Raw genomic sequence first — 13,605 nt, forward strand, 5'->3', positions numbered from 1 at the left:
GTTAAACAAGCTGGGTCTCTCATCCACTGCAGTGAGGGAGAACACAGACCTTGGGGAGCCCTGGATGTCTTAGTGTAAGGGTGTTAGGAAGACTCCACTATAGGATTTGCGCTTTGGTTGAGTGATTCGAAGGAAAGGGAAAGTTTAAGCAAGCAGGAGCTTGGTGTATACTGGATGTTGTCAGAAAATGAAGAAAGTTTTATGACAGGACCTTAGAATAAATTTTATCTTTAGCAAGAGGAGAAGCTATAATTGGTTGTGAAGCAGCAGCCACTCATCTTGGCCAAGAGTAGAAGTGTTTGGTCCTTTGTGAGCTGCTCGATGACCTTGTTGTTGTCTGTGTTTAGATAAAATTATGAAGTGACCTTGTTTTGTCTCATTTTATCATGATCTCAGAGCAACCTTGCATGAGGCTGTTATTCTGCAAGATCGTTGTGATCACTAGGAGAATGAGAAGGTTTTCCGTGAGCTCCAGCCCAGCTTTCAGATGTTTGTTACCACCCCTCCCCATGTTTTCCCTTTCAGGTGGGTTTCAGGTGATGCTGATACTACTAGTCCAGAGACCACCAGGCTTTTGAGAACCACTGTCTAAGAGGATGAAGAGATCTGAAAGCTGTGTTTAGAATAGGTGCAAGAAAAAAAAAAAAAAAGTATGAAGATAGCTTTGAAAGGAAGGGTACAGAGCTTCAGGGGAAAAACAAAACAAAGTAAGAGCAACTAGCCAAGCAGATAATATAGCTTGGGGAAAGGAGTCCAGAAAATGTAATACACCAGCTTTAAAGATGGAAAAACCTAGCATCATCTGGTTGTGCTCTTCCTCTCCAGCTCCCAGCTGCCTTCTCTGACCAACTTCCAGCTCAGGGCTTTTGTGCATACATTTTCCTTTGCCTGCTAATTGGCCCATTTTCTACTTCATACCAGTTTTCTTCTGTATCCTCTTAAAATTTCCTGACTTCAGAGAGACCTTCCCAGACCCCTCACACTAAGGTAGCTTTCCTCTTCATCACTCCCATATCATCCTCTTGTTTTCTTCAATGTCTCCATCATGATTTATAATCAGATATTGCCTCTTACGGTGCCTGATTTAGTTTTTCTGTCTCCCCCGCTAAACTGTGAGCTGCTTGTGAGAGCATGCCTGATTTGTTGACCATTTACTCTTTCATATCTAGAAGAGTATCGGAAAGGAAAGACCACTTGCTTTCCCTGCATGTGTGAATCACAGATGAGTCCCCGTTTCCTTCTCTCTAGCCAGGGCATACTGTATGTTTAAAAATTATTTATTGCTTTGGCTTGTCAATGATACTCTTCTCTGCTTTTCATTGCTTATACGCATCCCATCAAACACTTTATATTTTTCTTTGGTTCCTTTAATGAAAAATGCAAAGCATTTGATGGGATCTCCCTGAGCAAAGAAACTGGAGTTTCACATCCTAACAAATGCTGTTTATCATCAAGCCTTCTCTATCTTGATTCAATCTGATCGTTGCTCTTCTAGTTGCCATTTTACGAGAGCAAGTGGGAACTAACCTTAAAATGAAATTTTTCCTTTGGGCATTTTATTTGTTTGAGACATTTCTTGGGTTTGTTGTTTCAATTAAGTGTTCTGACACACTTCCCTTAACCCTTTTTCCGGGGCTGGGCTTGCACAGCAGCCTTTTGGCTATGAATCTGGGACAGGAGAAGGGCTTTTGCCAAGAATCTGATCCAACAGAGCCTCAAAAATTTTAAATTTCAAGCCAAACTGGGTCCTGTTCAGATCTGGTTTAGCTGGCTCCTGGATTCTGAATGCAAACCTTTCAAAATGCTCATATAAAATGGTAACAGAGACTCTCTGGACATCCATCAAATGACACTCACCAAACATCACTTAACGAGTTAAGTGTAAATGAAACAGGAACATATGGACTCTGTTGTCTTAAAAATACACAAGGGTTTAAAATAAAGGCAAATAAAGAAGTTCCTTGGTGACATATGTTTTTGGGTTCGCTGAACCAAAGACATTGGAAAGTTCTCCAGGACATTTATCAAGTCTAATAAGCAGCTGGCTTCACCCACTCCCCTCATGGTTTGGGTATGACTACTCTTCCCTTGCACTCTGACAACCATGCTCTTCTCCTAAGATGGAGCTAAGTTCACTGTCATTAGTATATACAGATGTGAACAAAGCCCTAAGCTCCCTGGGCTTTGGGGGACCTGTGTTCCCCAAGCAGAGTGAGAAGAGGTGCTTTATTTCCTCTCCACCCTAACCCTTCCAACCTTCCTTCATCCCATGTTCTCCTCCAGAGCCTTGCCTCTTCCTGGTTCAGGACCAGAGGGGCAATGAGGTCCCATCCTGGGAGGAACGGGACTCCCATACCAGCCTCCACATCTCAAACACTCTAACTGGGTTGGCAGTACTGATTCCTACAGGCTTTAGTGCAGCGTGGACCCCTGAGCATTTTTGAAGGTCAGCCTTACGGCCAGGTATGCAGAACTGCTGCCGTGAGAGCCTCTCCTTGTCTGCATCTGCCTCCTACTATCCAAATTTGGAAATGGAAGGCCTGGCTTCTATAATTACCCATTAGCTCGGAGACTACTTCAGTGGGAGAAGCAGGTAGACTATCATTTTGCCTCTAACTCTGTTCTTTTAGATTATTTGTTTGAACATGGGCTTTATTTTCCTGTGGTAGGTATATAATGGACTTCACCACCACAATAAAGAATGGTTCTGCTGCCTTTGTCTCAGATAGCCATCTCATCAGAGAGTCTTGTGGCTGTGCTCTATAGGCTGTGACAATCACTGGCCCCCCCCAAAAGTTTCAGAAGTACCTCAGCCACCTCTTTTGAAACAGTGCAGTGGATACTAGGGGGATCTGCAAAGGCTGCCAAGCACCTGTTTCCTCAAGAGTCTTTAGTTCCTCACAATGCCAGCAAGCAGCTCTCTGCCAGGCTGGAGAGGAATCAAGAAGTCGTGTACACAGTTTGATCCTTGGAGAAGCCTTTGGGCAGAGGGTCACCTGCTTTGCTTTCTTTCAGGTGAACAACCCAAAACAAGCAGGGAGCCTCCTCTGGCCTAGATGAGTGACTATGTAGGGACAGTCAGTGCACATTGGAATATCATGTACAGTTTGTTTTGCCTACAAAATGGATCGTTCATCTGATGTGAAAGCAGTGGCTTGCAATCCTGGGCTTTGGTTTGGTTTTGTTTGTTTCCTGCTCTAATCTTTTCTCCTTTTGCTCAACTATTTCTTGTTGTGACTTATTAAAAAAAAATCTGGATTTTTGTGAGTCAAGAGAATGAAGACATGGGGAAAGGGTGTCAGGGTGTGGATTAAGAATGAAAATGTCAGTTCAAATGCACAAGAAGACACCAATTGCCACTCCTAGGAAAGTCAAGAGTGAATTTTTGGTTGTGGAATCCTAACAGCTAGTAGAATGGAGTCATGCTCTGTTCTTGACAGAAATGGCTATAAAAGTGATCAAGGGTATATAAAAAAGCAGGCTATGTTTTCCTCACTGTGTTCCCCTGAGCTTCCTTGTCTCAGCTTCAGTATTTGTTCAGCAAATAAAAGCAGCTTTGAATGCCAGGAGTTAAAGGGAAGCCCATTCCTGTCTGTCTAGTATATTGGAGGAAAGAGTTAAAAACATTGTTCCTTGACATAACATGATCCCGGTCAGGCTTCTAGTCAGTACGGCAGGGTGAGATCTCCTGGTGTGAGGCCTGTTAGATGCAAAAACATGTCCAGAAGCTCCCTCCATTATCTCCATGTGCTGTTAAGCTGCCCAAGGTCTCTAAAGATTGTGAGAGGGACAGACAGTTGCATCTTCTCTGCTTCCTTGCTATTTTCCATCATCTGCTGGTATGCAGCCCTGCAGCAGCTCCCTTCCCCCTCACCCTCATTCTCCACTCGTATATTATGCTCATGGCCAAAACCAGATTCAATTACTGTGAAAAAATGAAAAAAAAAAAAAAAAGAAGAAGAAGAAATTCAATTTAAGCAGGCAAAGGGTTGGATTTAAGAATACAAAAGCAGGCAGCCTTATGCATAGATCTGTTTAGCACCTAAGAAAGTCCTAACATGTTCTTTTCATTTCTATTCAAAGAATGACTAGACAGAATTCACCAGGGAACATTTTGGGGAGAATTCTTCCTTGATTGGCAAAGACAAGGGGGAATGACCTCATAAATTTCTTCCATCACTAATTTTTACAAGTCTTTATGAGAATATTGGCATCGGAGGCCTTTACCCCAGAGTAAGCTGGTACCCTTTGTGGGAAACCATTTACATAGATGTGGAGCCTCATGAAATACTTGATCCAGCCAAGGTGCACTCACTGGCAGGTGAAGAAAGCAGACTTATTCTCTCAGTCAACAAAACTGCCTTCACAGTGCTTTCCTTTGCCGTAGCTCTGGTGACATTTTGAGAAGTTACTGAAAGTAGGAGTGGAATGGAAATCATCCTTTTGTTTCCCATTGCAACCTCCCCCCACCCCCAGTACGATGAACCAGGTTTCACCAGCTAAAACTGATGAAGCATAGAGTCTCTAGCACCCTCCTACAACTTCAATTCTGTTGCTTTGTGTTGCTGGTTGATGACATCAACTTGTTTGTGGCAAGAACATAAATTCTACAAATAACTGAAATATTAAACGGAAATGTTACTACTTTGCCTTGATGCACCTTCCAATGAATCTTACCAAGCCCTATCCAGAATTTTTTTTTTTTTAACATAGCTATCTGTAGATGACCTCCATTTCTTCTTGTTTGGTTTATTTCCCCAGCAAGTCCTCTTATCTATCTGATTTCTCTGTAGTAGATGCCTGGGTTTGGCCTGACCAACCAACTCACTCTAATCCTGATTTCTGGAAACTGCTCCTGCTTCTCCAAGACTGTTGACATTCTGCAGTGAGTTCATGACCTCACTCCGGCCTCACCCCATACTCCACACCTACTCTCAGACGCTCTTGATTTGTCAGCAGTGGGCACCTGATTCAACCTGAGCCATTCAGAATCTCTCCTCAGAGAATTTAGATTCCAGCCTCTGTCATGCTGGTCTCCCTCCTAGACAAAGGAGACAGAACATTGCAGACTGTTGGCTCCTGAGTTTTATGGGGAGGAATCAAATTTTCTACCACATTAGAAGGTGAGAAAGCTGGTCTACAGGTATAAAATCAAGCAGATAAACAGGGAGAAACATAAATGAATGAAAGTTGGAGAGAAGGTATCTATAAGACTCCCAGGGTTCCAGCCTCTGATTTTCATCCCTTTCAGAGCCTGGCTGTATGCCTACCCCAGGGGCCTATGAGCTAATCATGTGTTAGAATAATGCTTTTGCCTTCAGAATTAAATTTGCTAGGGTTGGTTTCTGTTCTCCATAACCCAAAGAATTCTAATCCGTCTTATACCTTTGCCTTCAGTGACCACCTCCTCTTCTATGACTTGATCGTGGCCATTATTCTTTATGATGCCGAAGTTGTCTGATGAACTTGATGTAGCTCCCAGAGCATGGTCAGGGTGTCTCATTCCTGAGACCTGGCATAGTAGGATTTTGCTATAGGAGCACAACAAAATATTGTTTGGGTTGAATTACTCGTTGGCTAACCCTGTGGCTGATGCAGTCTCCTTTTGTGTGATTCTCTTCTGTGTCTTCTGTCTGTTCAAGGCCAGCCATTTTCCCAAAGCCAAGAAGAATCTACATAAAAATTGGACTGTCTTGGGCATCTGGGTGGCTCAGTGGGTTAAGGATCTACCTTGGGCTCAGATCATGATACCAGGGTCCTGGGATTGAGTACTGCATGGGGCTCTATGCTCAGTGGGGAGTCTGCTGCTTCCTCTGCTCTTCCCCCCCTGCTCATGACCTCTCTCTCTCAAATAAATAAATAAATTCTTTTTTAAAAACCTGTTTATCTTCTGTCCTTTTAAAAAAGCATATTATTTCCACTCAATTCAGTACCTTTCCTAGATTGTCTCTTCACATCATCATTCATTTATGGTTTTCTGAATAAGCCTCTGCAAATCTTCTCGTTATATTGAGGTGCTCCTGTCCCTGGAGTTACCTCAGTCTCTGCAGCCCAGGAAGAAAGAATATATAAACTACTTGCAGACAGCCAAAACACACACGGGTATGCAGGATACAATAAATGTCCCTGCACACAAAGCAAATTAATTTTCAGCACTGAGACTCAGAGTTCAGTGAAAGTAGCTTTCACTGGGTGTGAGTCACAGGTAATCAGTCTTTGTGACATAACCTGTGAGTTAGTAAATTCTCACTGGTTTTGATGAAAAGCCTTCTTTGTCCATGTGGTTATTAGCAGGTCTGTCAAATTGCATGACAAGATGAAATGAAGCCCTGAAATCTTACTTCTCCATGGCAGTGGAGGAAAAAAAATAAAACAAACTCCCAAATCACGTCTCATGGCTGGATCCATAGCTTTAAGAGCTGTGTACTTTAGGTTAGCAAGAAATTGGCTTTATAAGGGGCTATCTTTTTCATCAGACAACTTACCACTTGGTATACAAATTGAATTAGTGATTTAAAAAGACTCCAAAGGGGCAGAATATACTTCTATTTCTGAAGTCATATATGAGGCTGTGAGACTATGATTAGTAAACACAGGTTCTAATTTTCAGTGGCTACAAAGTGTCAAGTGTGTGAGAGCTCCATGTTGAGTGGGGAGTGCACCTTTTATAACTTTTATCAGTGCAAATTATGGTGCACCAGGTACTTACTTCTCTATAACAGGAGGGTCAAGTAGATAATTAATGAGAATTAATCTGTAAAAAGGAATACAATCTCCAATTCAAATCTTGGTTTATGACTTGGTTTATTATGCAACTATGAAACTTCAAAGAGCGCTAACTCCATGTGGCACTTTAATTACATTTTATTATATTTAAGAGCTTTATGGAAATTTTGCTCGCTGCCAAGAAATGGTTCTTGGGAACACTGGCCTCCTCAACAGGCTGCTGGGGCCCCCGTTCCCAGAGCAACTACAGAGAGATGCCGCTCTCATCTCTGAGAAAGAAGGTGCGAACAGCTGCTAGGTGAGACATTGGCTTGGGGAGTGGCCAAGGATAATTTCTCTAGAGAGGGTAGAAGCCCAGGACCCAATTCCTCCCCACTCCCCCCATAAAGGCTCCAAATTCAGACATTCCCAAGGGCAAGCGGAAAGGCTTCTGTTGAGGGACAGGCTCTTGGAGGATCAAAACCATGAAGTGTCGATTCTATGGTGACCTCAGAGATGGCTGGTTCCACCACTTGGGGGAAGAAAATCAAACAAAATAAAATGCAGACCAGTGGAGCACAGGCATCTCCTTTCATTGTACATGAACTCAACTTTCTCGATCATGTTGGCTTTGGCAGTAAGGGAAGAGACCCTTCCTTTAATAGCTGCATTGTTTTCCCAACCTCTTATCTTCATTAGAGCATGAAACTAAGGAAAAAGAACTCTTAGGTTAACATGACCTTGGGTCTGAATCCAGGGCTGAGGGCCAGGGTTCCTCCCATCTGATTCCAGCTCTGGTACTGACTTGTGCTATGGCCTTGGGCTAAGCCGCCTCGTCTCCGTGCTGGGTCTGCCTGCTGCTAAAATGACAAGCATGATGCCATCCATGCTGACCTCACTGGAACATTGTGCAGACTAGTTGAAAACTTTTTTTTTTTTTTTTTTTTTTTTTTGTCTTAGTGAATAAACGTTTTGGGTTCTTGATGATGGCAGTCTGAAGGAATGCTTGGCAAGGGGAAAAAGGAGACTAGGTTGGTTTGTTTGGCGGGGTAAGAAACAGAACAATATGTCCAAAGGTGCTCCTGCACAAAGTAAATAAAGTAACGATATTAAAAAGTGAGTTTGTTGTGAGGAGAAATTGCCCTCAGGCTTGAAGGATTTGGCTTTTTTCTCTTATCCTTACCAATAGATGAGCACCATCTTTTCAGAAATGATAAAATCTAGGGGTCATTGGACTAAATGTACTTCATTTGAATAAAGGAGAGAAAAGATGACTCCATTTTCTCCAAGGGATGGAGAATGTTGTGGGAAAAGTGAAATAAGGGCAGCCCCAGGTGGCTCAGCAGTGTAGCACCGCCTTCAGCCCAGGGCGTGATCCTGGAGACCCAGGATCGAGTCCCTATCAGGCTCCCTGCATGGAGACAGCTTCTCCCTCTGCCTGTGTCTCTGCCTCTCTCTCTCTCTTCTCATTCTCTCATGAATAAATAAATAAAATATTTTTTTAAAAGTGAAATGAGATTAGTATAAGACTGAGAATTAGAGTTATTGGCATTTTCCAAGCGTTCTTAAAAATTCTATCTATAGTATTGAAAGTAGAGAGGAGAGAATCAGAGTCCTACCTAGTGCTGTGAAACGATGGCCAGCATTGTTCACTTAGTCATTTGGTAAACATACTGTGGAGCACATTTATTGGGGTATAGTTCTTGCCCTGAGAGAGAGCTTAGTATTAATGGTAGGGATGAGTGAGAGGGGCTCATTGTAAGAGGTCAGATCAGCTCTCCCTAGTGAGGTGGTAAACTCAGGGGGCAGGACTCCCTGGGTAGAAAAATGAGGAGAGGAGTTCCCTGGGAATCAGAGGAGATTCACAGAGGAAGAATTCCAAGGAGGAAGGGCAGTTCAGAAAGGAGGGCCAAGGAGAGGGGGCTTGTGGGGAGATAGAGAGGGTGGCAGCAGATGAAGCCATAGAAGTCAGCCATGGCTGGCTATCAGGAGGGAGAGTGGGCCTGTCGTTTTATTCTGACCCCATCATGTGCTCACCCCAGGGAGCAGTGCTGAGTTCCTCAGTTCCCTCAGAAGTCAACTGGGGATAGTGGTAGTGCGTAGGCCATGGGGTTGTTGTGGGTGCTAAATGCTACCATAGGTGGTAACTCTCAGAGGTTAGAACACTGGTTGATGGGCGCTGGGTGGTTCACTTGAGTAAGCATACCACTCTTGGTTTCAGATCAGTTCATGATCACAGGATCCTGGGATTGAGCCCCTTGTCCATCTCTATGCTGGGTCCTAGAATCTGCTTGAGATTCTTGCTCTCCCTCTCCCTCGACCCCCCCCCCCCCATACACATGCTCTCATTCACTCGCTCTCTCTCAAAATAAATAAATCTTTTAAAACAGAACAGTGGCTGACACAAAATACCTTCTCAATGCCTGGGAATTTACTGATGTCCAGGCATTAGTGGAAAAAGTCTGGTCTTGACTCCAGGGTCAGAGGGAAGCCATGAAGTTAGGGTAGGAAGGGCACTGCCATGACATAATTGGCATGGAGAATGAGGAGGAAATAAAGTGAGATGAGGTGCACGAGGAGGAGAGAGGGTTTGAGAGTAACAACAGAGGGGAGGTGATAGAACTGCATGGCAGCAGGGTGAAGGCTCTCTGCTGTCTCCCAGGCTTGTGACTTGGGCAACTAGGACACAGGGTGGTAGTTTGAAGCTGAGGAAGAAGATCTATAAGAAATAGAGGGAAGGGTGGGAAGGTGAGTTTATTGGTGTGTGAATTTCGAGGTACCCGGGAACTTACAGATGGGGCATTCTGAAGACCAGTAGAGCTGGATCTGGATCTCTGAAAACAAATCTGGACTAGGGATGCAATTTAGGGAGTCTTTGGGTTGGGTAAAATTATTTGTGAAAAGTCTAGAAAATCTAGGACAGACTAGAAAAAGAAGTATGAGGGAACCAAGAGAAAATGAAGCTGCAGGACCCAAGGGAGAAGAGTTTGATTAAACTTGGAGTTAACCCTCCTATCCGATTTTTCTGTCCCTTCTCCAGATGACCTCCACGTCCTGTACAGGCACCTGGCCTTATTTCTATTATCTTTGGTGGGCCACAACACTCTTCTCTGATTCCTTTGTTCTTCCAAGCTATACGGTTTTACACATAATTTTCTTTAAAACACCACACAACTTCTGGAGCAATATTGATAATAAAGGTCCAGGCAAAAAATTAAACATGAAGTAACTTTTTATCAAACTCCATGAATACGTATTAGATTTCTAATGAAGTACACGTATGCAACTTTAAGAGTAATTAGAAATCCAGAATCACTAAAAACAGACAAACACAGATTGTACATTTAACCACGCAAATTATTTTTTTAATTCAGCATGAAAACAAACACCATAAGCAAAGTCAAAACTCAGAAAAGTATTTGCAATTCCTATCACAGGGGGAATAACTAATCTCTCTAGTCACACAAAGAGCATCTAGAAATCAAAGCAAACAATTCTCATGAAAATAAAAATAAGTAGGCTTGAACAGTTAACACACAGACAAAAGAAGATATGAGTGGCCTGAAGCAAAACAAAAATAAAAGATACTCCATCTCATTCATAATGAGTGAAATGCAAATTAACACCAAGATAGCATTTTGTACTTATAAGCTTAAGGGAAAATCCCCCCAAACAGCACGTTTTGTTGGTGAGACAGTTGGGAAGTAGACACTATAATTCACTGCAGATGGAAATGCAAAATTGAAATAACCTGAATAACCTTGAGGGAGGAAGATTTAGTATCAAATTTATCAAAATTACAGATGCCTTTGCTCTTTGCTTCAGAAATCTCACTGCTGAGAATCCTGCCTACAGATCCCCCTGCACACCTGTAAAGTGATAGATGGAGATTATTCACTGTGACACTGTTTGCAATAGCTAAAGGGGGGAAGCCACACAAGTAACTTCAGGAGGGTATTTGGTTGTGTGAAGTATCGTATACTCTCAGAATGTAGTAACATACAGCCATTAAAAAAAAAAAAATGGTGCCTGGGTGGCTCAGTTGGTTAAGCCTCTGCCTTCAGTTCAGGTCAGGACCCTGGAGTCCTAGGACCAAGCTCAGTGGGGAGCCAGCTTATCCTTCTCCCTGTCCCCAGCTCCAGCCCTCTTTTGCTCATGCTCTTTCTCTCAAGTAAGTCAAAGAAATCTTAAAAAAAAGAACGAATGAAATGGATTAGATTGCACTAAGGTGGTGAGATCTCTCCAGGATGTAGTATGTTAAAGATGCAAGGGGCAGAATGGCTACGTAGTGCTGCAGTTTGTGTGAGAAAGTGGGGTGATGAGAACTTCTATCTGTATCTGCCTCTAATTCAAATATTTTGGAACACAGCTCTCTCCAGTGAATTCTATATTCTTTGGCAGTATAAACAAATATTTACTCTTATAGGTGATAGAGGAAAATGGGATAGAGGGTATATTTTTAGTGGGATATATTCTGTATGCAAAAAACACAAATAATTTTTTCGATCTCCTTTATCTGTTTCACTCATCCCACCACCTGCCTTCCCTTTGGCAACTATCGGTTTGTTTTCTGTACTTAAAAGTCTGTTTGGGAGCACCTGGGTGGCTCAGTTGGTTATGTGTCTGCCTTCCACTCAGGTCATGATCTCAGGATCCTGGGACTGAGCCTTGCATCGGGCTATCTGATCAGTAGGGAATCTGCCTCTCCCTCTTCTTCTGTCTTTGAATGCTCTCTCTCTCTCTCTCTCTCTCTCTCTCTCTCTCACACACACACACACACACACACACACACACATATACACACACACAATCTCAAATAAAATCTTTTTAAAAAATGTCTGTTTGTTCCTTTAAATTTCACTGGAATTTAATTTAGGACTGAGATCATACAGGATTTGTCTTTCTCTGACTTAGCATTATACCCTCTTAGCTCCATCAAAGTTGTTGCAAATGGCAAGATCTCATTCTTTCTATGGCTGAGTAGTATTCATTCTGTGTGTGTGTGTGTGTGTGAGAGAGAGAGAGAGAGAGAGAGGTCTTTTTCATCCATTCATCTATGGATAGACACTTGGGTTGTTTCCATATCTTGGCTATGCCACAAACCATAAGGGTGTACATATATCTTTTTGAATTAATGCTTTTGTTTTCTCTGGGAAAACTGGATCATGTGGTAATTCTATTTTACATTTTTTGAGGAACCTCCATACCTCAAATTTTAAACTACATTCAAGAGTTTTAGATTAGTAGCACTGGTATTGCTACTTTGAAATTATTTTTTCTATAGTCCTTCATATAAAACAAATGATGAATTATATTAATATTGTTAGAATTAAATTTTCTGGCATGAAAGAAAATTTTAGTTATAAAGTCAAAGAAGTTAAGTAATAATGCTAAAAATAGAAAAATCAGTGTGAACTATTATTTTTAAAAATGTTATTTGTTATTTGGCACAGAAATTGCCTAGAAAAAGTTACCTTGTGAACATACACACTCCTCATGCCCAGAATTTAGTTTTTAATATCTTTGCCCTCCCCTCACCACCAAAAGAGCCTAGATTCCTTAAGAAATATCTGATTTTTCATTTAGTGTGTGTTTGGGGGAGTGGTGGCACAGTGATGAGCAAAAAACCTTCCATGGAGTATTGCGATTCTATCAAATGACACAGAATCTAACTTGTTGAGGCTTCAACTGGCCAAAGATACAACAACTTAGACATCAGAAAGACAGTGTTTTGTAATTGACATTGAATCTATGGAAATCCATGAGTCTATAAGAATGCTCAAAAGAAAGGCATATATATATTTGTATGTCACCACCGAGGGGACTGGTAAATTGAAAGAGAAAGCATTTATCCTGCTTTTCCAGGAGAAACTGTATTTCAAGTTTACCAAATAGTTCCAGTTGATAGGGGAGACTGCTCTACCTTACAGAAGAATGGCAGTTAAAAAAAAAAAAAAAAAAAAAGAATGGCAGTTGATATATACAAGAAGAAAATTAGATTTAGGAAATCATCATGGTACAACCACAAAAGAAATTTTTCATTCAGGCAGAAGAAATAATTGCTTTTCTGTCAGGATGGGTTTTCCAACCACCATCATGTCCCAAAGGTCCTGAGTTTGAGATCATCAGGTGAATGCTTGATGAGGTACTGGACATTGGTGTGGTACCCCCAAAACGCCCCCTATTCATGGGAGAGAACCTAGCAATGGAAGGATCAGAATGTTACAGATGCTCAGTCTAGCTTTACGAATGGTGGGACAATCCATTTGCTATGAGATATGAAATAAATTATATCATATGGAATGCACTGTGTCCCTAAATGTAGTAAATCCCTTCCTGTTTATAGGCAATATGGCAGGTAGAGGGATAAACTAAATGATGTCTTTAGGAAGTGGGCAGAGAAATCTTGAAGAAGAAATGACAAGTGGACAGATGGGAACAGAGGTAGGATGGAGACTTTTCCCCTCTACCTTGTCATGGAGCTGTGTAACTTAACCTACTAAAAAAATAGAGTAAACGAATCAAATACTTAAAAATAAGTGATTAAATATTTCACCATTCCTTGTTAAATATGAACTTGAAGATATTAAAATAGGAGAAAAAAACTTTCCAACTGTAGTCAACTAAATTCTGTTGCTTTTTATTATGCCTTTTGTGAAAAGAGGGTGGCTAATCCATAAGATTGTGGTCTTCCCATCTTCCCTGCTGTCTCAAAGTCAAGTTGATATAACTTAGCTCCACTCTTGGACTGCTGAGCGAAGAATGGTCTTTTGCATGGATATACTACTCATGTTCCTCCTCTCCCTCATGTTCCTCCTCTCCCTCACCCTACATAATCCCCCATCCCATAAGAACCTAACCTCATGGGTGTGATGAGAGATTCCATTCTGATTGCCTAAG

The 13,605-nt window shown here is 41.9% G+C and overlaps 1 long non-coding RNA gene across 1 annotated transcript; it reads right to left on the reverse strand.

Moving 5' to 3' along the window:
- Positions 1 to 3,289: 3,289 nt before the first annotated feature.
- LOC140632985 (uncharacterized) lies at positions 3,290 to 6,154 on the reverse strand. The gene is made up of 3 exons (XR_012030620.1): positions 5,934 to 6,154; positions 5,386 to 5,531; positions 3,290 to 3,925 (listed from the first exon to the last, which is right to left on the reverse strand). It is a non-coding gene; the product is annotated as an uncharacterized lncRNA (long non-coding RNA).
- Between the last annotated feature and the right edge of the window lie 7,451 nt (positions 6,155 to 13,605).

This window comes from Canis lupus, chromosome 5, assembly GCF_048164855.1.
Source record: "Canis lupus baileyi chromosome 5, mCanLup2.hap1, whole genome shotgun sequence".
NCBI classification, from domain to species: domain Eukaryota; kingdom Metazoa; phylum Chordata; class Mammalia; order Carnivora; family Canidae; genus Canis; species Canis lupus.